At 41.0% G+C, this 27,095-nt stretch overlaps 1 long non-coding RNA gene across 1 annotated transcript; it reads right to left on the reverse strand.

Annotated features, from left to right (window-relative positions):
- Positions 1–23,216: 23,216 nt before the first annotated feature.
- LOC134299429 (uncharacterized) lies at positions 23,217–24,790 on the reverse strand. Its single transcript, XR_010006639.1, has 2 exons — positions 23,767–24,790; positions 23,217–23,438 (listed from the first exon to the last, which is right to left on the reverse strand). It is a non-coding gene; the product is annotated as an uncharacterized LOC134299429 (long non-coding RNA).
- Between the last annotated feature and the right edge of the window lie 2,305 nt (positions 24,791–27,095).

A 27,095-nucleotide genomic window follows, 5' to 3' on the forward strand; every position in this document is an offset into this window, starting at 1 on the left:
CCATCAGCTTCCCAACTGACTAGCATTCTACTGAAGCCTGATTACATTGGGGCACCTATGGTTTCACACAGACCCAACCACCGGCAAAGGCAATGAGTGCTGTGACCTGATTGGCGGCTTCCCTGAGCTGCACTCCACTCAACCTTCTCGCCCACCGCCCAGCATTGATCTGGAGAAGTTGGTGCAGCAGAGCCACGCTACCATCGCCACCATTCCCATTACCATGAGCTCACTGCTAGTTAGCCATTGCCTGAAGTTACTGCAAGTCACTGATACCTTATGGAATAAAAGTATTGGGGAATTTTACCAACATTTCCCCCTTTGAACATCAACTTAGTACTGAAGCCTAGTTTGGCTTGGAGCCATTGACTTGGCTGAGAGCCACTGTGGCTTGGAGCCCCTGACTTCTCTGTTGATGCTCAACTTTCTATTCTGTTCCTCCTGGGCTTTAGTGGGGACTTTTGCTTTTGTTTTGTTTTCAGATTTTATTTTTTATTATTTATTTATTTTGTGGAGACTTCTCTTAATTTTCTCACTGGCTCATGTTTATCACTGATGATTGAGTTTAGTGAAATATACTATTTAATTGATGAGTCTCCACAATAACTGTAAGGTAAAGGTAAAGGTTTCCCCTGATGTTAAGTCCAGTCATGTCCGACTCTGGGGGTTGGTGCTCACCTCCATTTCTAAGCCGAAGAGCCAGCGTTGTCTGTAGACACCTCCAAGGTCATGTGGCCAGCATGACTGCATGGAATGCGATTACATTCCCGCCAGAGCGGTACCTATTGATCTACTCACATTGGCATGTTTTTGAACTGCTAGGTTGGCAGGAGCTGGAGCAACAGCGGGCGCTCACTCCGCTCCTCTGATTTGAACCTGGGACCTTTTGGTCTGCAAGTTCAGCAGCTCAGCGCTTTTATACACTGAGCCACCGGAGGCTCATTTTGTCTTGTATTTTATGCTAAATGTGTTTTTATTTGTATTGTATTATATTTATACACTGTGTATTTGCAATGTGGCACTGAAGTAGCCAAACTGTAATCTGCTCTGAGTCCCATTTGGGGTGAGAAGAGTGGGGTAGAAATATTGTAAAGTAGTAGTAATAATGATAATAATAATAATAATAATAATAATAATAATAATAATAATAATAACAACAACAACAACAACAACAGACCACATTGGTTCTAATTTTTTAGATATGTTATCATGGTTTTCTACAGGCAAGCAGATGGTGGCTGGTATATGGCAAATGTTCTGTATTTCAAAAACCAGAACTCATGGGGAAAATGGTGCCATTTTTGTAACCAGCAGGTTAAACATCCCCAGAAACAGATCTAACATTTGAGGCCACAAAATGCATGATGACCAATGCAATATTTAAAAATAATCAAGAGAGAAGATATAATCCATCCATAAAGGGTGGATACATATTAGGATCCTTATTTAAGTAAACCAGTTGTCCTGGTTTTGCATATTTAATATGATGTCATTATAAATGTTGGATAAAGTCACGTGATTATTATGAACGTTGCTACTAGCTGCCTTCAGTTTGTGGTCATCTTATGGTGACTCTATGAATGAGAGGCCTTCAAACCACCCTATGCTCAAGGTCTTGCAGACTCAAGGCTGTAACTTCCTTGATTGAGCCTATGTATCTGCAATGTGGTTTCCCGCTTTTCTTCCTGCCTTCTATCTTACCAAGCATTATTGTCTTTTCTTGGAAACATACTCTTCTTGCAATATAGGCAAAGTGTGACCCACCCTTAATTTAGCTAACTTCCTGCCTGATGTGTTCTTATTTCCAGATCTCAAATAAGCAGCAAGTATGAAGCATCAGGAATATTTTCTGCTATGGTTTCAAGAGAACACTAACTGTCAGAACTTATCCATAAGCACACTTTATAAGTGCTGCTTACAATGTCTTGGTGTGATTTGTCCTTTCATCTTTCATCATGTTGTTGAAAATCCAGCTCTATAAAAATAATTTGTTCTGTGATTACTTCTGGGTCCCAGATTTGACAAGCTAAAGACCTTCAAATGTCTTTCTCCTAATCACTTCATAGATTGCATCTACACTGCCATATCATGCAATTTGAAACTGCATTAAAAGGTCAGTGTAGATTTATATAATGCTGTTCAATGCAGTTAAATTGCATTATATGAGTCTACATTGACCACAGAATGAAGTTTCAGACTGTATTATATGGCAGTGTAGATGATGCTATAATGGTCCTTTGGTTAAATCCAATACAAGGACAATGCAAACATACAGTCTCTCACCTTTACATTGGTGCAATCCTGGAAAAACTGTTTAATCTGCAACAGTGGGAAGCAATGATTGAAACATCATCTTCCTCTAAGACTGTCAAAGCATCATGTCTCTTTTGTAATGATCAATCCAAATAGATACCCATTGTCAGCACTCCTGAACACAAGAAGATTTGATTTTACTATCAGTGTTATAAGAAATAGATATTTCAGCACATTGCCTAATGCTGTGATGTGTTTAATTTTCCCCTTATGTTATGAGCAAAGTGAGTGATACAATGACTAGGTGGTGAAAACAAGCTACCTTTTCTTTGCCCACAGTCCAGTACACTTGGATCTTTTGTATTTTTGCCCAATCTTCTGAACCATGGATGGGGAAATTTTGTCCCTTGTGATGTTTAAGGGCTGCCATTTCCATCAGAACTACTAATGAATACAGCCAATAGTTTTTGATGCCAGAAATTGTCTGATCACATGTTCCAGAAATGTGTTTGATAATTAAGCATAATGAAGAAACATGGGCAAGCAACAGGCTGAGGCCAAATCTGAAAGAGAATCAATCAAATGCAGCCATTATTTTGTAAAGTGTTCATATCATGTTAACACTCAAAATACGTCACTTGGTTTGAATTTCTGTTTTTGTAACTGCAATGGTCTCTACCTTGCTTATGCATTCCACACTTTCAACAACAGAAAGCATTTATTTTCTGTTTTAAAATAAAATTTATTCCATACAGATGTCTCCCAAGGTGTTGTGTTTCGAACCACCTTTTTCCAAATGGAGGTCAATTGTTAGATGTCCTTAACTAGCTGCCATGTGCTGTAATTTTAATTGATTTCTAACACATCCCTTTATTGTCTATGTGAAGTTTGTATATCCAACCCCTTCCTTTGTTGGCAGCAAAAGCCCTACAGTTTTTTCCCGAGAAGCAGAAAATGAATCAGCACAGCTTAAAAAAAAAAAAAAGAACAAGAAAAACTAAATAGCTGAAATGTTCTTCTTTGAGAGATAAAATGAGCATATTATAGCATTAGTCAATGAAAAGAAATATGTTTTTGTGGTTATCTCAACAGTAAGATATCATCTTGCCCCTACTTCATTTTATCAGTCCAGAGGGGGGAAAAGCATTCTTTTCATAGAATACTGCTAGCATTAAATACTTACCTGTATCTAAATGGGTTTTTTAATCTTCATTTCTAGGACTTACAACACAGGCACAAAATATGATACAGAACTGATAACCAAGGAGGATATTCCATATTATTACTGCTTTTCTGCTAAGCTCTATTTTCTTTTGAGTAAAAAATTACTGATCACAAAAAAATTGATAACCGAGGTGCCCAATGTCTCTGTGTTATTTTCAGAAATAGTGTTATTTTGAAGCATTTTTCATCCAGGAATGGACATACATCAAGCTTGCTGGGTCTGCCTCACTTGTTGCTAGAGAATTATTTGTTACCAGAGAATTCGCAGTATAGAATTATATCTGTATTATTCCACTTCAACAGCTATGGTTCTTTCCTATAGAATCCTGGCGCGGGTAGTTAAGGAAAGAGTATTCACAAGTTTTGGGGAAAGTGCTTTAGTGCCTCATCAGACTACCATTTCCAGGATTCTATAGAATAATAATACACTTTATTTATATTCCACTTTATCTTCTTGGAAGGTCTCAGAGCGGATTACAGTATAGACATATAAGGCAAACATTCAGTGCCTTTTACACAGTGAACAAACAACATACAATACACAGAAATATTCAGCATCTAGAGGCGATGCTCAACTCCAGCCATGGAGAGCTGCTCTTGCTCAATTTTTCAATGCTGAGGAGCCTGTTGTCCATAGACATCTCCAATCAACTTGCCAGCATGTCTACATATCTGCATGGGGAACCCTTTTATCTTCCTGCTGAGGCGGTACATATTGATCTACTCACATTACATGCATTAGAACTGCTAGGTTGGCAGAAGCTAGGGCTGACAGTTGGGAGCTCACTCCGACTCACAACTTCGAACTGCTAACCCTCTGGTCAGCAGGTTTCCTACAGCTAGAGGTTGAACTAGCCGGGGCTGGGCTGTAGCGCAGGCTGGTAAAGCAGCCTGCTGCAATAAATCACTCTGACCAGGTGGTCATGAGTTCGAGGCCAGCCCGCAGCGGGGTGAGCACCTGTCAATTAAAAATAAAAAATAGCCCCTGCTCATTGCTGACCTAGCAACCCGAAAGATAGTTGCATCTATCAAGTAGGAAATAAGGTATCACTTATAAAAAGTGGGGAGGCAAATTTAACTAATTTTCGACGTTGGAATGAGGAAGTGCGGTCAGAGTGGATTATGAAGCAGCTGCTCCCCCCTGTGGCCAGAATCGAACATCCCCTCAGAAGAAGGTTAAATTGCCTCTGCGTCTGTCTGTCTCGGTCTCGGTTCTATGTATATGGGCCTTGAATGTTTGCCCTATGTGTGTATAATGTGATCCGCCCTGAGTCCCCTTTGGGGTGAGAAGGGCGGAATATAAATACTGTAAATAAATAAATAACTCACTGCACTATTGAGGTCCCTTCCATAGGATGAAACTATGGATGTGAAGGTGAAACTATAGCACTATCATTCCACAGTATGAATGGAATCTAGAAACCTCGAGGTTGACCAATAAGTCAGATTCAAAAAAGTATCTCAGGAGTTCAGGGAAGAAACATTTATTTGGAACTTGACACAAATACAGCAGGTCCCGTGTCACTGGGAATTATGTTAATTTAGGTTTTAATCTGATCGTTAAAAGAAATATTCTAAGCATTGACTCTCTTTTGAGGTTAGGATTCAGCACCTTGGAGAGTTCCTTCAAACTTCTTTCATTCATCCCCATTAGTAGAAGGCAAATTCAATAGAATCATAGAATCATAGAATCACAGAGTTGGAAAAGACCTCATGGGCCATCCAGTGCAACCCCATTCTGACAAGAAGCAAGAAAATCACATTCAAAGCACCCCCGACAGATGGCCATCCAGCCTCTGCTTAAAAGCCTCCAAAGAAGGAGCCTCCACCACAATTCACTGACGTTTCATATCGTCATCATCATCATAAACATCATCATCATCTATTAATATCCCACTGCCAAGAAGCAGGAAATTCGCATGCAAAGCACCCCCGACAGATGGCCCTCCAGCCTCTGTTTAAAAGTCTCCAAAGAAGGAGCTTCAACCATAATTCACTGATGTTTCATATCATCATCATGAATTAATACCCCCTTTATTTTTCCCGAATGAGACTCATAGACACCTTCTACACATAACTGCAATGACGACAATGACAATTATAGTTATTTCTATCCCACTTGTATCTCTTAATTGAGACGCCAAGTGGCCCATGACATTAAAAAAAACAATTTTAAAATTTAAAAAGCAATTTAAAATTCACAACATACAAACACTAAAATAAACAAATCAATCAATTAAAATCCAAAATTAAAATCCAACATTTTCACCCATCCAACGTTCTGCTGGCCTGTCTATGTTGGACAATCAAGACTCCACAGCAACAACAATAACAAATGAAGCATCCCTATATACTACTGTTGGCAGCTCTTCCCAGGAGGAAAAAACCAGCCTCATTTTATGCCTTCCTAAAAGATAAGCCACTGAGATTTTAAAAAGAAGAAAAGAATTGGAACCTTAATTCAACACTAACATGGTTGAATACATGAAGATCCAGGCTTAAATCCTGTTGGTTCATGCAAAGCAGAGAAGGCTCATTGAATCAATTGCTGATTGATGAATAGTCCCATTGGCTATACTTGGAACTAGCAAGAGAATTCAGGCTTCAGACTATAAATGTTCAAATGAAGCCCTGGATCTGGTTGGAAGAATCTATTTGTTTCATTTTTCCATGGGGTTATTTTTAAAAATTTGGACAAAGTCCATTTTCATTCTGACATTCTTTCATGGGCAGTTTCTATGGAACAACTTTGGTGCGACAGTGAATGCAGAAGAACTCAAAAAACCTATTTGATTAAAGATTAACTTAAACAAAGAGACAGAAAGGAGATTGTGAAGTAATTGCTCAGCATAGTAAAATGTATGTGTCAAATATAATGATACAATCTTCCTTCTGAAAGATTTCTCACCCTACTTCTCAGACTGTAATAATAGCTATTTGATTGACCAAACCAATATTCACTTTTATTTAATTAGTTTATCTTTTAATTATTAATTTAAAATTGTGCTATATAATCTTTAGATGCAGACTGTGGAGTTTTTGACACATCCGTCTGGTTATATTAATACTTCCATTTTGTGCCTGTCAAGGAATAGAGTTTCAGAATTCATTTTCAATATTTAAATTGTAGTTTCTAGTATACAGTTAGAACAATGGCTGCTATTGAAATTAAGAGATGTGACAGATCTGAGAAACATTTGTAATTGCTCAAATTAATGTACTTTTGATTTGTTGAAGAAAAAATAATTCTCCTTTGATTTTTTTTTAAACCCAGAGATTCCTTGTTAATATTTTCAGGACATTCTAGTGATGTAAGACATGATAATTTCTTTTCCTGTAAAGAAAAGCTAAAACCTTTCTTTTCAGGAAGACTTTTAAAGAAGAAAGTTTTTAAGTTTGAGTCAGGGGCTGCTGTGAAGTGTTTTATCTATGGGAATAGATTTTTAATTGGCTTTAATGATTTTAAGTGTTTACTTTTAGTAGTTTAATTCTATTTTAATAATAATAATAATAATAATAATAATAATAATAATAATAATAATGCTTTATTTGTATCCCACCACCATCTCCCCAAAGGGACTTGGGGCAGCTCACAGAAAGCACTCAATAGTGCAACAATGTACACATACAACAAAATATAGAAAGGTATAAATTAATAACAATACAATTGACCCAATTATACTTAAAGATAAAGGTAAAGATTTCCCCTGACATTAAGTCCAGTCGTGACTGACTCTGGGGGTTGGTGCTCATCTCCATTTCTAAGCCGAAGAGCCGGCGTTGTCCATAGACACTTCCAAGGTCATGTGGCCGGCATGACTGCATGGAATGCCGTTACCTTCCCGCCAGAGCGGTACCTATTGATCTACTCACATTTACATGTTTTTGAATTGCTAGGTTGGCAGAAGCTGGAGCTAACAGCGGGTGCTCATTCCGCTCCCCAGGTTTGAACCTGGGACCTTTCGGTCTGCAAGTTCAGCAGCTCAGTGCTTTAACCCACTGAGCCACCGGAGGTTCCCCAATGATACTTATAACAGCAATAAAACCCAAATTGATTTTTAAAATACTATAAAACCCAGCAAGCTTCAAAAGTAGTGGCTCCCCATGAAGTGCAGAAGTGAAATCACTAAATCCTCGAATGTAGCGAATAAAGGCCATAATCACTAAACCTGGTCAAAGGCTTGTTTAAAAAGCCATGTTTTCAGGTGTTTGTGGAACAGTTGTAGAGTGGAGGCTACCCTCAGAGCTGGCCCTAGGTATTTTTCAAGTGTAGGTGAACAGAATTTTGGTGCCCCCCCCCCCCAAAACCAATCACTGAAAAATAAAAGCATTGGATAAGCGAAAATGTTTGATAATAAGGAGGGATTAAGGAAAAGCCTATTAAACATCAAATTACATTAAGATTTTACAAATTAAGCACTAAAACATCATGTTTTACAACAAATCAACAGAAAAGGCAGTTCAATACCTTGCGGAGGCAGGCCGCAGGAGACAGGAGTTACCTCGATGGTGCCCCCCAACAAGATGGCGCCACAGGCAACTGCCTAGTTGGCCTGGTGGTTGAGCCGCCTCTGGCTACCCTAATCGCCTTAGGGAGGTCATTCCAAAGCTGGGGAGCCACCACTGAGAAGGCCCTCTCTGTCATCCCCACCAACTGTGTTTGAGACGGAGGTGGGATCAGGAGGAAGATCTTAGGGCCCATACCGATTCATAGAAGGAGATGCGGTCTCGAAGATAAATTGGACCCAAACTGTATAGGGCTTTGTTGGTAACAACTTGAACTTGAATTCACCTTGGAAACTCAGTGGCAGGCAGTGGAGCTGCTTTAATAGGAGCATGGTATGCTCACTATAACCAGCCCCAGTTAGTAATCTGGTTGCCAACCTTTGCACTAACTGAAGTTTCCAAGCCATCTTCAAAGTAGAGTGCATTGCAATAGTCCATGGACCACCATGGCCAAGTCAGGCTTTTTGAGGTACGGTCACAGATGGCGCACAAGTTTTAATTGGGCAAAGGCCCTCCCAGCCACCGCCAACACCTGAGCTTCAAGCATCAACGCTGAGTCCAGGAGGACCCCCTGACTGTGGACCTGTGTCCTCAGGGGGAGTGTAACTCCATTGAACACAGGATGACACCCTAGGCTTCAAACAGCCTTGTGACTGACCAGGAGCACCTCTGTCTTGTCTGGATTAAGCCTCAGTTTATTGGCCCTCATCTGTTAATGTTTCTGTGTTTTCTAAGCTTTCAACTATATATTGTATGGTTTTTACTATTAGCCACTTTAGGTCTCTTCTTTAGAGACAAAAAGCTGGATATTATTATTATTATTATTATTATTATTAATAATAATAATAATAATAATAATAATAATAATAATAATAACAATTGTTATTTGGGATGGAGGGGGGAAATATTGACAACAGATCTAAATAAGATCTTGCTACAAAGGAGTTGCAACTGTAAGTGGTTGAGAAATTTATTGAGTTTGCATTTTAATGTGAGATTACCCATTTTACAGGCACCCCGGTGGCGAAATGTATTAAAGCGCTTAGCTGCTGAACTTGCAGACCGAAAGGTCCCAGGTTCAAATCCCGGGAGCGGAATGAGCACCCGCTGTTGCTCCAGCTTCTGCCAACCTAGCAGTTCGAAAGCATGCCAATGTGAGTAGATCAATAGGTAGGGAAGGTAGCGGCGCTCCATGCAGTCATGCCAGCCACATGACTTTGGAGGTGTCTACGGTCAATGCCAGCTCTTTGTCTTAGAAATGGAGATGAGCACCAACCCCCAGAGTCAGACATGACTGGACTTAATGTCAGGGGAAAACCTTTACCTTTACCTTTTTACCCATTTTACATCCTGGACTCAAGCATGGGCCCAAATCCAAAACTGCAATTACATATCTATCCACTTTTTAAGTAGGATGGGAATGAAGGTTGCTGCAGATGCATCTGTGATTTTTCTTAATTCTGGCAGAATGAGGCTTCTCCATTCACAGATTTCCATTTTTTCATTTCTAAAAATGAACAATTAACCAGAGTAGCTCAAAGAAAGGAAGAAAATCAGGACAAAGGCCAGTTGGTTTTGAAGCAAAAACAAGTATTTATTTATTAAGACAGAAAAAGATAGCAAAAGAAACCCAGCAAAATAGTCTTGTGTTCAGTACAGGCTGTTTATTTCATTGCCAGAATAATAGTTTCACCCAAGTCCATTCTCTCCAACACTTGAAATATAGAACTCCCAAAATATTGTCAATCATTTTCCTTCCACCTGTAAAAAAAATCAAAACAACCTTTTTGTCATTATGATGTTCCAAAAATTTGATAACATTAAAAACAATTCTTACATTATTCCTTAATTGTCTTCTTTTTTGGCAGAAAGAAAAACAAAAACCTATTCTGACCCTCACTGATATTCTGATACGTTTTCTCTTGTGTTCTGAAGATGGGTAATTTAATAGCAGCATTATGTCCCTTTTGAATTTGAATGGAGCGTAATTTTCCCTTTGGATTTCATTCATTGGGCGGGATCATCTCATTTAACAATTTTAGCACCACTCTGTCTGAGCAGGTATTCAATAGCACTCTGGTAATGGACTTTTTAGTTAAAAAGTGGAGTTTAACAAACTGAAATAAAAACTATAAAAGCATGTTGACATATTAGATTGAGTGGTAATTCCTTCCGAAAGAGTTTTGAATGATGTAATCTGTAGTAAAATTCACAAAACAAAATTTAAATAGATATGGGAGAAATGTGCATATTTGGAAAATGTGCAAGGACAAATGCTTACATCTGAAAAGCACACATGCTTTTGTCAATAGAATCCTAGAATAATAGTGTTGAGTCCAACCCTTTGTCATGAAGGGAAAGCACAATAGAAAACGCACACAAAATATATCCAGTTGGTTTAAAAAACACATATGCATAAATGCACATTTTGATATATGAGCAGAGGAGGTATGTGTGTACCTGTATAAGCAGTGTATCCAAAAGAACTTGAAACCCCAAAAGGCTCACACAGATATATATCATCTAAATAATATATTCCTAAATTCCCTAAAGAGACCAGATCCTATCGGATCTCGAAAGCTAAGCATGGTTAGTCCCGGTGAGTATTTGGTTGGAAGGCCACTAATGAATACAGGTGCCATAGGCAATATTTTGGAGGAAGGAACTAGGAAAAGCTGCTCTGAGTATCCCTTGCTTAAGAAAACTCTATGAAATCCATGGGGTCACCATAAGACAACTTGAAGGCTCATAGTACCATTAATCATCACTTCAATTCCAAAGTAAATATCAAAGAACTTATAGAAGTACTAGCTTTGCCCGGCCACGCGTTGCTGTGGCTTATGGGAATCCTTTGTTGGTCAGGTGGAATAGCAGTGAATAGCCTTGCAGTCTCAAAGCCTGGCCGTTTTCTGGAGTAGCTGGAGCTGTTTGTTGTATGAACATAGAGGCATGGATGAGGGGTTGTGCTGCCAAGTTTAGTGTTTCTGGGACGTATAGTTTTGTTGTTTTGTCCTAGGCCGAAATTTCATTACCCTTTTATATATATAGATAGAACCACATCACAAGACACGTCCCTATGGTGAGATAAATATCAATATTTAATTTAGAGTATGTGAATAATCAAATGTCAAACCTGGTTATTTTTCAGATTTCTAACATTAAATGCAAACACTTGTCCTCAGAGTATCCAAATCAAAGAGTTCTCAGCTCCTTCTGATAACAATGTGTTGCATGGGCATGGATGATTACCTACCTCTCGCCACAGAACCCAAGAACGACAAACACTCAGTGTTGGAATAACAATAGGCCACAACTTGTTAATTGATTATAAATGTCGCACCTCAGCGCTGATTCACCTTGCTCTAACACACAAACTCCACCACAGCAGACTTAAATCTTTTCTGTATATTGAAGAAAGGTAGCAAAATGTAGTAAAAAGCAGGAACACTAAGCAAAGACCACTGGCAAGTGTGATCCTAAAATACAGTTTATTTATTTATTTATTTATTCATTCATTTATTTACAGTATTTATATTCTGCCCTTCTCACCCCGAAAAGGACTCAGGGCGGATTACAATGAACACATATATGGCAAACATTCAATGCCAACAGACAAACAACATACAGTATAGACAGACACCGAGGCATTTTAACATTTTTCCAGCTTCACGATTCCGGCCACAGGGGGAGCTGTTGCTTCACCATCCACTAGTGGCTGTACTTTCTCATTCCTTTCCTCATGTTTTGCTGACAGTTTTATGGTGTTGTAAATTAGTTAAATTAGCCTCCCGCATAAAGCGTACCTAAATTTCCCTATTTGACAGATGCAACTGTCTTTCGGGGCTGCATAGGTCAACAGCAAGCCGGTCTATTTAATGGTCAGGGGCTTAACCTGACCCGGGCTTCAAATTCATGACCTCTCGGTCAGTAATGATTTATTGCAGCTGGTTACTAGCCAGCTGCACCACAGCCCGGCCCATCTATAATAGGTAAAATCCAAAGGTTTTACAGTGAGTCCATAAGAGCTTAAATATAAAAACATCAAAAGGAATCCAAACACAGCTTGAATACATGAGCTTCCAAAATCATCCAAACACGGTTTCCTGACTGCAGCTTCCTTTCCATAAGTGTGATTGCCCTGAATGAAGGCTTTCCCCAACTGCATTCCCTTTAACCTTCTTGACAAAACATAAACGCATTCCTGTGCACCTTCATATCTCCCTTCCTGTTCGCAATTCTCACACTACGACGCAACCTTGATCTCAACTCCAAACGAGCAGTTTGTCTAACGAGCCATCTCCCTCACTCCCACTTCCATCCGAGACTGGAGGAAGGTCAGCCTTATCGTTACTTGACTGAGAATCTTCCATCCTCCCTTCTGTTCCCATGTCAACCTCAGCTTCTGAATCATCCACCTGGCTTTCTCCTGAATCAATAACCCCCTCTGAGAGTAACTGAACTCCCTGTTCTTCGTCAGAGTCAGGCTGAGCCACAACAATAAATGAGAAAAGGGGTTGGCCACCATGCATAGGTTCTGGATCAGGGATCGGACAGCCTGCTGCTGACCGATACCACTTAGGCTGGGCTGTGGCACAGGCTGGTTAACAGCCAGCTGCAACAAATCACTCTGACCAAGAGGTCATGAGTTCGAGGCCAGCCCGTGCCTGCGTCTTGTCTCTGTTCTATGTTATGGCTTTGAATGTTTGCCTTTATATGTGCAATGTGATCCGCCCTGAGTCCCCTTCACGGTGAGAAGGGCGGAATATAAATGCTGTAAATTAATTAATTAATTAATTAATTACGCCAAGGGGGTGCTGCTGTTACCAACCATCTTAATACCAGGACACCGTTACTGCCACACCCTTGCTAAGCCACCGGACATCCCCCCCCCCCCAATAAAGGGGGAATAAGCAAGCCACACTGTTGGTGAGCAGCCAGGCACAGGCTTAAATAGTCTGCTGGCGGATCACGGCGGCAGTCGGCCCCAGCCAATCATGAGGCGAGGCAGGGCCCATCGATAATTGATGGGCGCGACGCCCCCCGCCACAACATCCCCATCCAGTAAGTTAGGCAGGTCATTATTTTTAAAATTATTTTTTTTTATAATTCAGCAGAGTGAACCATTGTTGATATCTTGTAGAAGAGTGATGTTGGGTAATCTCTTCATAAATGCTACACAAACACAATTTCACCACCTCACATTTCTACTTATACTAGACAGGTTTTTTAAAAAAAGAAATGGAATAGGTAAAGGTAAAGGTTTCTCCTGACGTTAAGTCCAGTCATGTCTGACTCTGGGGGTTGGTGCTCATCTCCATTTCTAAGCCGAAGAGCCAGCATTGTCCATAGACACCACCAAGGCCATGTGGCCAGCATGACTGCATGGAGCACCCTTACCTTCCCGCTGGAGCAGTACCTATTGATCTACTCACATTTGCATGTTTTCGAACTGCTAGGTTGGCAGAAGCTGGAACTAACAGCGGGTGCTCAAGCCGCTCCCAGGATTTGAACCTGGCACCTTTTGGTCTGCAAGTTCATCAGCTCAGTGCTTTAACGCACTTCGCCACTGGGGCTCCAAAGAAATGCAATATTTACCTTTTATTTTGATGGGTTTGGTATTTGTTTACCCTTTATTCAATCCTTCACCACCACCACCATCACCACTTTTTATTGGTACTTTTCCTGCTTCTCAAGTGAAATAAAGCAGCTCCATATCCTACAATCCATATTCTATGCAAACTCAAATAATATGAAAGAGGCATGAAATTTAGCCACATGCCATCCTCTCTGTGCCATTCTCTCTGGGTCGTTTTCTAACAATCAATGGTTCCTGTGTCTAATTAGCATATTTCTACTAACATTTTCCATTTTAATATGCAAGACACATCTTTGTTCCTTCTGTGTCATTGGTTTTCTGCCTCTGCAGTAATAGTGCATTTCTGGCCCTTTGCTAAACTCAACAGAGAAGTAAACTTGTTTACACATATATGCAAATATACAGTTGTGATCTATACAGCTGAAGTGCTGTTCTTCCAATGAAATTGTTTCCAATCACTTCTGGGAATTCTCTTTAATTTACAGAAGGCAGCACTGGTAAATAGAAGGAGCTTTGTACTTTATGCTCCATATCTCCAGGAGCTTTATACTCCTCATTGCAGGGCTGATTTCTATAAACAATCATAGCGATAAATGTTTTTCTCTCACAGAGAAGCCTGACAGAAATCATTTCTAGAAGTTCAGTGCTCACTTTTAAGGCAGAGTTGTTTGTTGTTTTCAGGACAATCTTTCCTCACCCAGCTTTAAATCTGGGCAAGATGGATGGATGTTATCCTTGAAGTGACCTTGAAGGAGCTGGAGGTGTTGAGGTCGGAAGCAACTAAATGAATAAACAACAACAATCTGATTTTGTGGAGGATGGTCCGGATTCACTGTGATTCACTGTGTCAAATGCCTTTGCAAGGTCAATAAATGCCATGAACAGAGGTTGATTTTGTTCCCTGCATTTTTCTTAGAATGGTTGAGAAGTGAAGATCATATCCACTATTTCTCTAAAGGGGCAGTTTGCAAGGATTTTTGTGAGGATTTTCCCAGCTAAGGTTAGAAGAGACATAACTTGAGAGTTTCCACAGTCTGTTCTTTCCCCTTTTTTGAAAAAGGTGATGATAAAGTCTGCTGGGATTTTCTCAGTTGCCCACACTTTTCAATGAGCTGGTGGAGTCATTGAGGTCCACCCTCTTTAACGATTTCAGCAGGGATCCCATCAGGTCCACTGGCTTTGTTATTTTTTAGTTGGCTGACGGCTTTGTTGACTTCCTCCAAACTAGGCAGTGCTGCAAGCTCATCCGTTGTTTGTTGTTGTGGGATTTCATAGAATCATAGAATCATAGAGTTGGAAGGGACTTCATGGGCCATCCAGTCCAACCCCCTGCCAAGAAGCAGGAAAATCGCATTCAAAGCACCCTCAACAGATGGCCATCCAGCTTCTGCTTAAAAGCCTCCAAAGAAGGAGCCTCCACCACACTTCAGGGCAGAGAGTTCCACTGCTGAACAGCTCTCACAGTGAGGAAGTTCTTCCTAATGTTCAGATGGAATCTCCTTTCCTGTAGTTTGAAGCCATTGTTCCACGTCCTAGTCTGCAGGACAGCAGAAAACAAGCTTGCTCCCTCCTCCCTATGACTTCCCGATTTGTGAGAGAACCTTTTCAGCCACGTTCGAGCTGTGGTGAAGGAGATTATGGTAGTTCTCTTTCCAACGTAGTGCAATTGGTTTTTTGTCCTTCAGAAGTTTGGTTCCATCTGATGAACATAGAGGGTGTATGCCATGATTTTTTGGGTCATAGATTACCTTTGTGACTTTCAAGACTCCCCATGCATCAAGGACATCAGCAAAGTGTCAGATGACAACATGGTATATGTTACAACAGCTGTGAAGGCGGAAGAAGGCTGTAACAAAAGAGAAGCCAGCGTCGTCATGTTAACCATACTACTGAATGGGTCCCTCATTCTGTGAAGACGGTGTGTTCATCGGCTGTGCACTGACCTCCACACATTAAAAAAAATTCACTTCCAAGAAAAATAAAACAAAACCAATAAAAGTCCCATCATGATCAGCAAGTGGTGACAGGGACAGGACTGTGAAATCTGGAAGCCCCCTAATCACAGAATGGCACATGGGCAGTAGATATGGATTCAGTTGTTCTACCTCAAGGTCGAAGACAGTTGAGTAGTCTGACAGCTGTATCCTCCCAGCATAACTCTGTACTCAACCTCTGTAGGAGAGAGAACATAGGATTTCATTAGAAGATCAGTAAATTTTAGGGAGGTATTCTCTCTAGCAAACTCTAAGTCCTCACAACCTCTAAGGATGCTTGCCATAGATGTGGGTGAAACATCAGGAGAGAATGTTTCTGGAACATGGCCATACAGCCCAGAAAACTCACAGCAACTCTGTGATTCCAGCCATGAAATAATTTTATGGTCAGCAGCACACAAAAGTTGACCATAAAATGATACTGAAGAACCCGAGACTTCTAGCATGAACATTTTTATTAAATCAATGAATAATCAAATCAAAACGGTGCTCTGAAGAGGCTATCTAAGATTCTGCTATTCCTGAAGCATTTGATTAGATTTAAAGCTCTTATTCTGACTCCCCCAAGGGTTTTTCCTTTGTCTTGTTTTTAATTCAGAGCTCTACCTTCCCTCTCTCATATTTCCAGCTTTAATCAAAGGCTATGCCTTTAAATCTTCCCAATCATTCTCACAATATTTTCATTAAGTCCTCCTTTTCCTCTGAGGCAGGTAAGTTAGCAAACATTTGAGAAATATTTGTATTCATCTTACTGAGACCCCTTACCTTCTGATATACCACCAAGGAGCAAGGTTCCTTCTTTATTATTTGTGATTTTGTTCAATTTCTGATCAACTTATAATATTTATTTCACTTAATTCAACCCACAATTTGTTTCAAAGGCACAACTTGCAAATGTGGAGGGCCAACTGTGTTTGTTTTCTCCACAGCAGGGAGAAAAATGTGGAAAAAATTAATCTTCATTTGTGAGGATTATAGAGTCAAATATTAATAATTCTATGCCCAACCCTTGCTTTTCCTGCTTCTGTGATATCACAAGTGTTTTGGCCCTGATATGACAAGGAACAGGATGCTGCTAACAACCTTTTTGCCTTGTGAAGCCTATCCAAAGCGCACACAAGCATATTCACATGGCATGCAAATGTTGTTTGGCAACACATCAGAAATCTTAGATCCAAAGTTTAGAAAATTTCCTTTTAGGTAGTGCAACTCCTAAAGCCATCTAAGGAATTCAGGACATTGCCTTGCAAAAACAACAATTTTTCCAAGTTCTGGTTAGACCATGAAAAACTATCTCTGTTGGTGGAAATCTAAGAGATAATATTTTAAAAGTTTTACAAATGCTACACAATGCAAACAAACACACAAACCAAAGAGGTCAAATGAATCAAACATTATGCCTGATAGTTTCACCATGCCAAGTATGGGAGTGTGGAGAAACCGAGAAGGGGAATCTAGCAGACAAAACAACATGGGCTAACTTAAAATGCCAATGGTCTCATCTCTCATCCACATCGGATGTAAATATTGTTGTTTCTATGGAAACTGGAGCAACTGCATAGCATGTTCTAAATCAAATTACAGAAATTGAACTAAAAGATAAGTGAAATAGTCAATCAGTACCCTGATCCAAAAGTGATTTCTACAGAATGGCTTAATGGATCCAGTCTTTGCAAACAGCTCATCTCTCCTGTATTCCATATCCTCCAAGAGTCCAATTTATAAAGTGCTGTCTTTCTCTGTCGTCCTTCCCCTAATCTCCTCTTTTCTTCACCTTGCTTTGGTTCCTGAAAACTAATAAGTGCAGTATTTTGCACTTAGTCATTGCACTCTCAATAGGAGGGAGAGATCTTTTGCTCTTCTCAATAAGCTCAGGTAAAAGCAAAATGCTATCTTTGTTTCATTTATATCTTCCTCCTCATTAATAACTTTCACCATCTTGAGCACACTCTGGTATTGTTTGTCCATAAGGGTCCCAGTTTCAATCTTTGAAATACTGCAAGCTATAAGATTCTGATTCTGGCCAGTACTCATCCCCTGAATACTTTCAAATATATCTTAGAAATCATAAGTGCTTGAAACCTGTACAAAAAACAATAAATTAAAAACTTGAAATCATTGCAAAGGCAAATTCTGAATTAATGCACAAGAATTCACTTACAACTTTCCTATGTACTTTTTATGTCACAGCATGCCTAGCACTTTGTATGTAAGAGCATGAAGATTCTTGCTATAGCACTGCTCTAGGGAACTTAAGGGTGTCCAGATGTGAAAATCAATACCTAAACCTTACACCTGCCTTGTTACATGCTGTGTAAGTACAGCCACCACAATTGGGAACTAGTTTCTCAGCAAAATAAAGTTCCCACCAGTGCATGGAAATGCAGTTCTGCTGAGTACATATTGCATATCCATTTTCCAGAGGAACCATGAGAGATGAAAAAGAATGTGTGCAAGGAAAGTCATGCCATGTGCCTCCCCCACAATTGCTAATGGGAGCAGGAACTTCTTCTTCATTGACAAACAACATTACTAGAGCAAAAAAATCTTTAGCTTTTTGCCCTCATCCAAGTGATTTTGGGATGTCTATCCTCATGGAAGCAGGTGAGTCCACTTCGAGCAGTATGCATAAAGTCACTGAAAAGAACTGAGTTTGAAACCTTGTGTTTCATCACAGAGTTTATTCATAGAATCAAAAAATCATAAAGTTGGAAAAGACCACATGAGTCATTCAATCCAACGCCCTGCCATGCAGGAAAAGCACAAAGTACCCCTGAGAAATGATCATCCAGTCTCTGTTTAATAGCCTCCAAAGAAGGAGCTTTCACCACACTCAGAAGCAGAGAGTTCCACTGCTGAACAGCTCTTACAATCAGGATGTTCTTCCTAATGTTCAGATGGAATCTCCTTTCCTGAAATTTGAACCCCTTGCTCCAAGTCCTAATCTCCAGGTCAGCAATAAACAAGCCTGCCTGCCTCTTCCCTGTGACATCCTTTCAAATATTTAAACATGTCGATCATGCCTCCTCTCAACCTTCTCTTCTGCAGGCTAAACAGACCCAGCTCTTTAAGATGCTCCTCAGAGGGAATGGTCCGCAAACCTTTGATCATTTCAGTTGCTCTCCTCTGGACACATTCCAGCTTGTCAACATCTCTCTTGAATTGCTTTTCCCAGAACTGGACACAGATGAAGTCTGACCAAAGCAGAATAGAGAGGCACCATGACTTCCCTTGATCTAGATAGTAGATACTCCTTTTGATATAGCCCAAACTTCCATTGGCTTTTTAAGCTGCATCACATTGTTGGTTCATGTTCAACTTGTTGTCTACTAAGACTTAAATATCTTTTTCACATGTACTGCTATCAAGTCAGGTTTCACCGATCCTGTATCTGTGCATTTCATTTTTTCTGCCTAAATGTAATATCCTACATTTCTACTTTTTGACAAATAAAATTTGTATTGGGGAATGCAAACAACAGTAGCGGATCTTTCAAGAAGAGAAATCAACTGGCAAGACAGAAGCTAAACAACAAACAGTCCAACGTTCCCTGTCTCAAGCCATCAGGAGAGGCAGGTAACAAATACAATTTATTAGTATAATTTAGATCTATACATTCTGAAGGTCCTACAAGCTATTCTTCTACTCTAGTAAAGTTTGAGTCTCCCTTATCCAAAATACATGGGACCAGACGTGTTTTGTGTTTCAGGTTTTTTGGGATGTTGGAATACCTATATTTTCATAAATATATAGAATGAGATATTTTGGAGAAGAGACACAAGCCTAAACACAAAATTCATTTATGCTTCGTATACACCTTACACACATTGCCTGAAGGTAATTCTATACAATATTTTATACTTTTGTGACTGAAACAAAGTTTGTATACATTGAACCAGAAAAGATGTTACTATCTCAGCCACCCATGTGGACAACTTCAGATTTTTGAGTATTTGGGATGTTGGAATTCCAAATATGGGATGCTCAACCTGTAATAATAATAATAATAATAATAATAATAATAATAATAATAATAATAATAATAATACCACCACCACCTGGAATTTTTGTTAGTTTTGTTTGTATTGTTGTTGTTGTTACTGCTGTTATTCTTTTCTCCTTCTCTCCTCCTCCTCTTTTTTCTTCAAGCCCATAAATTCCGAGCAAGAGCCTGGTAGCATACCATTTTCTGCATCCTAGCATTACAGTTTAACAGTTTTTATCTAGCACAAAAGTGAAACCAAGCAACTCTTGTGTCACTAGACTGCAAAGCCCAAGAAGGGTATATAATTGCTGAGGACTTCAATTCTGCAGATAAGCAATTGAATAGAACAGCAGGAAACCTTTAAGTGCCTGTATTTCTTGGTCTTGAACAAAGATAGGTTATGGAATCAGCTTGACTTTTTCTTATTTGGGGGGAGGGATAGTCATTTGAAATGAAGGTTTCCCTGAGTTATTCCATCCTGATGCTGAGCTGCACTTTACTTAATGCTAAAGGTCCTCAAAGTTAAAACTAATTGAGAACTTGATATTAGTGCATAAAACAAAAGAGGGACCTTTGCAATTGTTAGACTTTATTAGGCGAGGTAAACAAAACGGCATTTCAGCTGCACTGTCACCTTGGGCGACAGTAGCTATCATATATTGGTTTGCCTACTCTCAGCTCTATGATTCTCCTGTCCCTAGATACTGATGGGTAAAACTCATCAATAACTCCCCAACCCAGTTCCTATTACCTAGCTTAGTGTGATGGGCTCCTCTCTTTTCTGTTACCAGCATGCCAATAGTTAAATGATGTTAGTGGGTGGGATTCTTCTCCTCTCCTGTTCCCCCAAGGTGGTTGCTTTGCTTTGCTTTTGAATATATTTTGCTCTTTTTTGTTTTTAATGCTGAATTGGCTCAACTGCACTAAAGATAAATAGTATTTATTATTTTATTTATTTACAGTATTTATATTCCGCCCTTCTCACCCCGAAGGGGACTCAGAGCGGATGTCAGGACCCAGGCTGCAGAGCACCAATAACCATACACAGAGGCCAGAATCTATCTAATATCTTTATTGTAGGAGTATATAAAGTTAATAAAAACAAGTGTAGAAAATAGTCCAGAAGTAGACCTTTCAGGAAAGGTCAAAATTAGTCCAAAGAAACAATGTCCAATATGAAATATTAAGGTCCAAAGTTGTAATCCAGTAACCGAAACACTCACTTTGCCAAGCAAAGTGAGGGGAGATGACAAGGTCCTTTAGTCCATGAAACCTAAGCAAGGCTAGGAAGTAAACTTGATTCTTGGAACACTAGGCTTAATTCAAGGCAGCAAGAAACGAGGAGCAAGAACAGGATCCGTGGTAAATTCGTGGCGAGGTCCGGAAAGCAAGGCAGGGTCCGTGGAGCAAGACAAGGTCCTGGGAAGCAAGGCAAGGCTGGAAACGGGAACAAAGGGCTTGGACGCGGGAGTAGTGTAGTCCACACACAACCTACTCCCGAAGCTGACGAATTGACTTCGCAAGGTTCCTACGTGGGCAAAACACCTAAATAGGGTCTCGTTTTCCCGCCAAAGAACAATTCTCTGGGGAACCAGTACCGAAAGCCATTCTCTGTGTCCAGATGCATGACTCCCTAAAGTTTCCCATGGGAAGCAGGCTTAATCAGCTGAATGCCTGGCAGCGATCCTAGCACTCCTGCGAGAAGCCTCCTGAGCGCTTTTCTGTTGTTTATAATAATCACGGCGAGAAAATGGGGGAGATTTCGGCTCAAGGCTTGTTTGGCAGACTTCTGGAAGGCAAATCTCCTGCAGGTGCAAGGGCTCCAATTCTGGCTGAAAAAGCTCCAATTCTGGCTGAAACGGTGGGAAACCTAAGTTTTCCTCTTCATCTGTCACAACAGTGCTAGGAACAGGACTACAAGGCCCATGAGACATCACAGCGGATCACATTATACACATACAGGGCAGACATTCAATGACCATAAACACATCGAACCGAGACAGAGACAGACAGACGCAGAGGCAATTTAACCTTCTCCTGAGGGGATGTTCTATTCTGACCACAGGGGGGAGCAGCTGCTTCGTCATCCACTCTGACGGCACTTCCTCACTTCCTCATTCCAACATTGTAAATTAGTTAAACTTGCCTCCCCACTTTTATAAGTGGTACCTTATTTCCTACTTGATAGATGCAACTATCTTTCGGGTTGCTAGGTCAGCAACGAGCAGGAGCTATATTTTATTTTTAATTGACAGGTGCTCACCCCACCACGAGCTGGCCTCGAACTCATGACCTCATGGTCAGAGTGATTTATTGCAGCAGCTGCTCACCAGCCTGCACCACAGCCCGGCTCCCCACACAAGATCACAAGATACTCTGGGTAGGGAATAGTGCATGAAGGTGGGATTACAAGGGCGAGAGGAAGACCAATTGCAGGACTACAGATTGGTAAACTAGTCCAGTTGTGCTGATGAAGAGATACACAATATAGAAAGTTCTCAACTCAGTATGCATCCATGATCTACACCAAAATTTCTCAAACTGTGTTTTTGACTTCAGCTCCCAGAATGTATAAAAACTGAAAAGCTGACACATATCTGGGAGCTTTAGTCCAGAACACCTGGAGGAGCACAGTTTGAGAAACACTGATCTATACTGTTTCAGCACAACATATTGGTGTGATACAGAGCCGGTCCAATAATGAGGCGAATTAAGCAGTTGCTTCAGGTGCCAAACATACAGGGGTGCAGTCGAGACTGCGTTTTCTGTTGATTTGTTGTAAAACATGTTGTTTTGGTGCTTAATTTGTAAAATCTTAATGTAATTTGATGTTTAATAGGCTTTTCCTTAATCCCTCCTTATTAACCAACATTTTCGCTTATCCAACACTTTTATTTTTCAGTGATTGTTTTTTGGGGGGGCACCAAAATTCTGTTTGCCTACACTTGAAAAATACCTAGGGCCAGCTCTGGTGTGATAAAATCCTTTAACTCAACAGCACACACTCTTCCTTGTTTATTTGTAAAAGAATCTCTTATCTCAGCCTGCAAAATAGGTAGAATAAATGTATCGAATGAATGCATTTGAACAAGATGCAGAACCATGGCTTTGACAACCCAACATGCAAATATCTGGAGCAAATGCAGATTTAAAGACTGTTGAAACTGAAGTAGCCATGATCAGCCAAAGGGTTAGGGTATTGAAGGCCAAATGTATGGAAGGGTTAGTCCCATCCTAACGTTAGCACATTCTTCTATGTGTAATATATGCATCAATAGCTGATACTAGTCAAGGACCACCATACTTCTAGATACCTATACCTGTATCTAAATCCAATGTTGAAAATTCAAAAATAGAATTCTGGTAGTTTCCTTGACAGTGGAAGCTGCCAGGGTGTTTGCCCACCTTTTAAAGGAGATAACCAATGTATCAAATCTATTTGAAGACTGGATGGGTCATTAAAGGTCTAGCCTAAAAAAATAGGATGTATTTGCTGCTTCATGAACATGGAAGCCACCAGCCACTATGCTTCATAGTACTGAGAATGACTGAAAACAGAACTCCTATTTTGTTATCTTATGAATCCACCAGGTCATTCAGATTACACTGCAAACAACTGCCCCTATAACACAAGTCAACAATGCCATAGAAACAGTGATGATATTTCAGAGTTTATTAACAAGAGGACACTATTCAGTCTCAAGTAAGTGGCCAGAAAGTTGTTAAGTGGTAATAACGAAGAGTCTGACAGGGATGGACTTCAGCATCTTAGAGAAGAGACTGAACAGGGCAATAGCCTTTTACTTTGCTGTTCACAGGGTAGTGACAAGCCATCCGGAAGTTTAGCGTCTTCTCCCTCTTCTTCCTCTCCCGCCTTTGCCTGGGGGGAAAAATAAGAAAGGTACACTTTTGGTAATACAAGTGTGTTTATGATATATAGGAACAAATCTATGGATCAAATTCTAAGGGCATGCATGCTTAGTAATGTCTAATTGACTTATGGCCATCTATATATATAGTAATCTTAGCTACATCCCAACTGGTGTCATCAGGTTTTTACCACTTGAAAAGGTGATAAATACAATGTCCTCAAGGTAGGCGGATCACTTCTATGCGCTTTTATGCTCCAAAGTGATTCTCCATTTCTAGAATTTGTTCAGATAACCCAAAACTTACAAACTCTATCTCAAGAGTGACCCCAAACTTACAGGACCCTCTTTTCCGGCCACCTCTTCTCCGACCTTTCCCTTTCTTCCTCCGCCCAGAGCCGCCACCACCACGTCTTGCTTTCCTCATCCAGCGGCAATGCATTGTGTTAATGTTACTCCTGCTGCTCTGGAATCGTGCCATTTTCGTTGGGTAGGTATTAAGGCATGTAAGATCTAGAAGAGCAGCAGGAGGCCCAACTGAATGTTGAAGCAGCCCAAAGTCCTCTGGGGCATACAGTTTACTTCAGGGCTCTTTATAGGTCAACTGTCCATTATGACACAGGTTGACTCCACAAGGCATCACCATGGGAACACCAGGCCATTCACCTATGATGCATTACAATGGGTCTTGTTTTCTATCCTCAAAAGTGTGGTATTCCTACACCAAAGCCTTTTCTTTATGGACTGCCTTGCTGGGATGAAATTAACAAGGTGAAAGAGAAGACTCAAGCCATCATTGGATCCCACTCAATTCGGAAACTTTCGGCCTATTTCCAATCTCCCCTATTTGGGCAAGGTCTTGGAACATGTGGTTGCTTCGCAGCTCCAGGGATTCTTGGTTGACACTGATTTTCTGGATCCGGCACAGTCTGGCTTTAGGCCGGGGCATGGTACCGAGACAGCCTTGGTCGCCTTAGTCGATGATCTGCGCCGGGAACTGGACAGGGGGAGTGTGTCCCTGCTGGTTCTGCTGGACCTCTCAGCGGCCTTCGATACCGTCGATCACGGTATCCTTCTGGGACGCCTCGCGGGAATGGGACTTGGAGGTACTGTCCTGCAGTGGCTCCACTCATTCCTGGAGGGTCGGTCCCAGATGGTGTCATTGGGGGATGCCTGCTCGGCCCCACAACCGTTGACTTGTGGGGTCCCGCAGGGCTCTGTGTTATCTCCCATGTTGTTTAACATCTACATGAAGCCGTTGGGAGAGATCATCCGGAGTTTTGGGGTGCGGTGTCATCTGTACGCAGATGATGTCCAGCTCTGTCACTCCTTCCCACCTGTCACTAAGGAGGCTGTCCAGGTTCTGAACCGGTGCTTGGCCACTGTGTCGGAGTGGATGAGGGCCAACAAATTGAAATTGAATCCAGACAAGACAGAGGTCCTCCTGGTCAGTCGGAAGGCCGAACAGGGTACTGGGTTACAGCTGTGCTAGATGGGGTCACACTCCCCCTGAAGGCGCAGGTGCACAGTCTGGGGGTGATCCTAGACTCATCGTTGAGCCTGGAACCCCAGGTCTCAGCGGTGGCTAGGGGAGCCTTCGCACAATTAAAACTTGTGCTCCAGCTGCGACCGTACCTTGGGAAGCCAGACTTGACCACGGTGGTCCACACCCTTGTTACATCCCGTTTAGACTACTGCAAGGCACTCTACGTGGAGCTGCCTTTGAAGACTGTTTGGAGGTTCAGTTAGTCCAATGGGAGGCTGCCAGGTTAATAACTGGAGCAGCGTACAGGGAGCGTACCACTCCTCTGTTACGCCAGCTCCACTGGCTGCCAATTAGCTACCGAGCACAATTCAAGGTGCTGGCTTTAGCCTATAAAGCTCTAAACGGTTCCGGCCCAGCTTATCTGTCCGAACGTGTCTCCCGCTACGACCCACCTCGAAGCTTAAGATCGTCAGATGAGGCCCTGCTCGCGGTCCCGTCAGCCTCACAGGTGCGGCTGGCGGGGACGAGAGACAGGGCCTTTTCAGTGGTGGCTCCCCGCCTATGGAACGCCCTCCCCATTGAAGTCAGGCAGGCTCCCTCCCTCCTGTCTTTCCGAAAGAGGACAAAAACATGGTTATGGGACCAGGCATTTGAGCATGAGTAACAGCAAAAATGAGATAAGAATATATGACCTACTGACAGACCCCACATGAACATGGAAAGCGCCTTAAATGTATATTTAAATGTATAATTATGTATATTTTAATGGATATTCTTAATTTTATTGTAATTTTTAATCTTGATGGATTTTTAAATTTGATGACAACTGTTTTTAATGTGTATGTTTATATTGTAAGCCGCCCTGAGTCCCCTGATGGGTGAGAAGGGCGGGGTAGAAGTGATGTAATAAATAAATAAATAAATAAGTTTGGGAGAGATTTATACAGCTTCCTAAGGAGATACAGAAAGCTTCCCAAGTTTGCCTGTTCTCTTTCATCTTGACAAGGTCAATCCAGCATGGCATTCATCCTCATACAACAAGCAACAGGAGGAAAGTTATTTTCACAGGTAGTTTGGAAGGTGTGTTGTTGAAGGCTTTCATGGCTGGAATCACTGGATTGCTGTGAGTTTTCTGGGCTGTATGGCCATGTTCCAGAAGCATTCTCTCCTGAGTTTCACCCATATCTATGGCAGGCATCCTCGCAACATCTGAGGATGCCTGCCATAGATGTGGGCAAAAAGTCAGGAGAGAATACTTCTGGAACGTGGCCATACAACCCGGAAAACTCACAGCAACCCAGACTTAGAAGGTGTTTTTTTAACCCAAAATATCTCTCAGTTCACACATACTATGCCATTAATCCATGGCTCCAACTTGAGAGTGTTATGAGCTGTGGCTCGCTCTATGGGCATCTATGGGAATGATAAATGTTTATTTATCACAATATTTCTATCCTATTCTCTGCCATGAATGAGAGACCTCCAAAACATCCTATTATTAATCAACGTGCAAACTCGGGGCTGTGACCTCCTTGTTTGAGACTGTCCATCTGAAATGTAATCACCCTCTTTTCCAGCTCTGTACCATCTTACCAAGCATTTTCATCTTTTCTAGTGAGTCACGTCATCACAGGATAGGGATAAACTACAATCAGTTTGGTCATTCTAGCTTCTGCAAAAAGTTCTGGTTTGGTTTGCCAAACCATCCATGGTATCCGCAGAAATCTCCCCCAGCTCGACATTTCAAACCATTTTCTTCCTGTCAGGTTTCTTCACTGCCCAGCTTTCACATTGTTGCTAATGAAATAAAATCACCTTATCTCCAAATGCTGGAGAGAGATAATTATGTATGCCCTTCACAAATTCATAAAGCCCACATGGTAGCATTCTTAGCTCACTTAGTCCATTGACTTGGGCCTGAGAGAAGAGCAGCTCTTGCACTTAAGCAAAGTTCCCCAATATATTTCTGGTATGCAAAGTTACCGGTCAGCTTGGTTGCTTCCCTGTTTCTTCCTTGGGAAAGGAACATTCTTTCAATTGCATTTCAGATATCTACTTACTTAATCCAGAGGGCTTGGAGGCTACAGAAAATTACTCCTAATATCCTTTCTCAAGATCAGTGAGAATTAGAACTGCCCTTTCAAATGCATTAATTATATTTCCTAGTGAATTACAGCCTTCA

The sequence above is a fragment of the Anolis carolinensis genome, chromosome 5 (assembly GCF_035594765.1).
Source record: "Anolis carolinensis isolate JA03-04 chromosome 5, rAnoCar3.1.pri, whole genome shotgun sequence".
Lineage (NCBI taxonomy): Eukaryota > Metazoa > Chordata > Lepidosauria > Squamata > Dactyloidae > Anolis > Anolis carolinensis.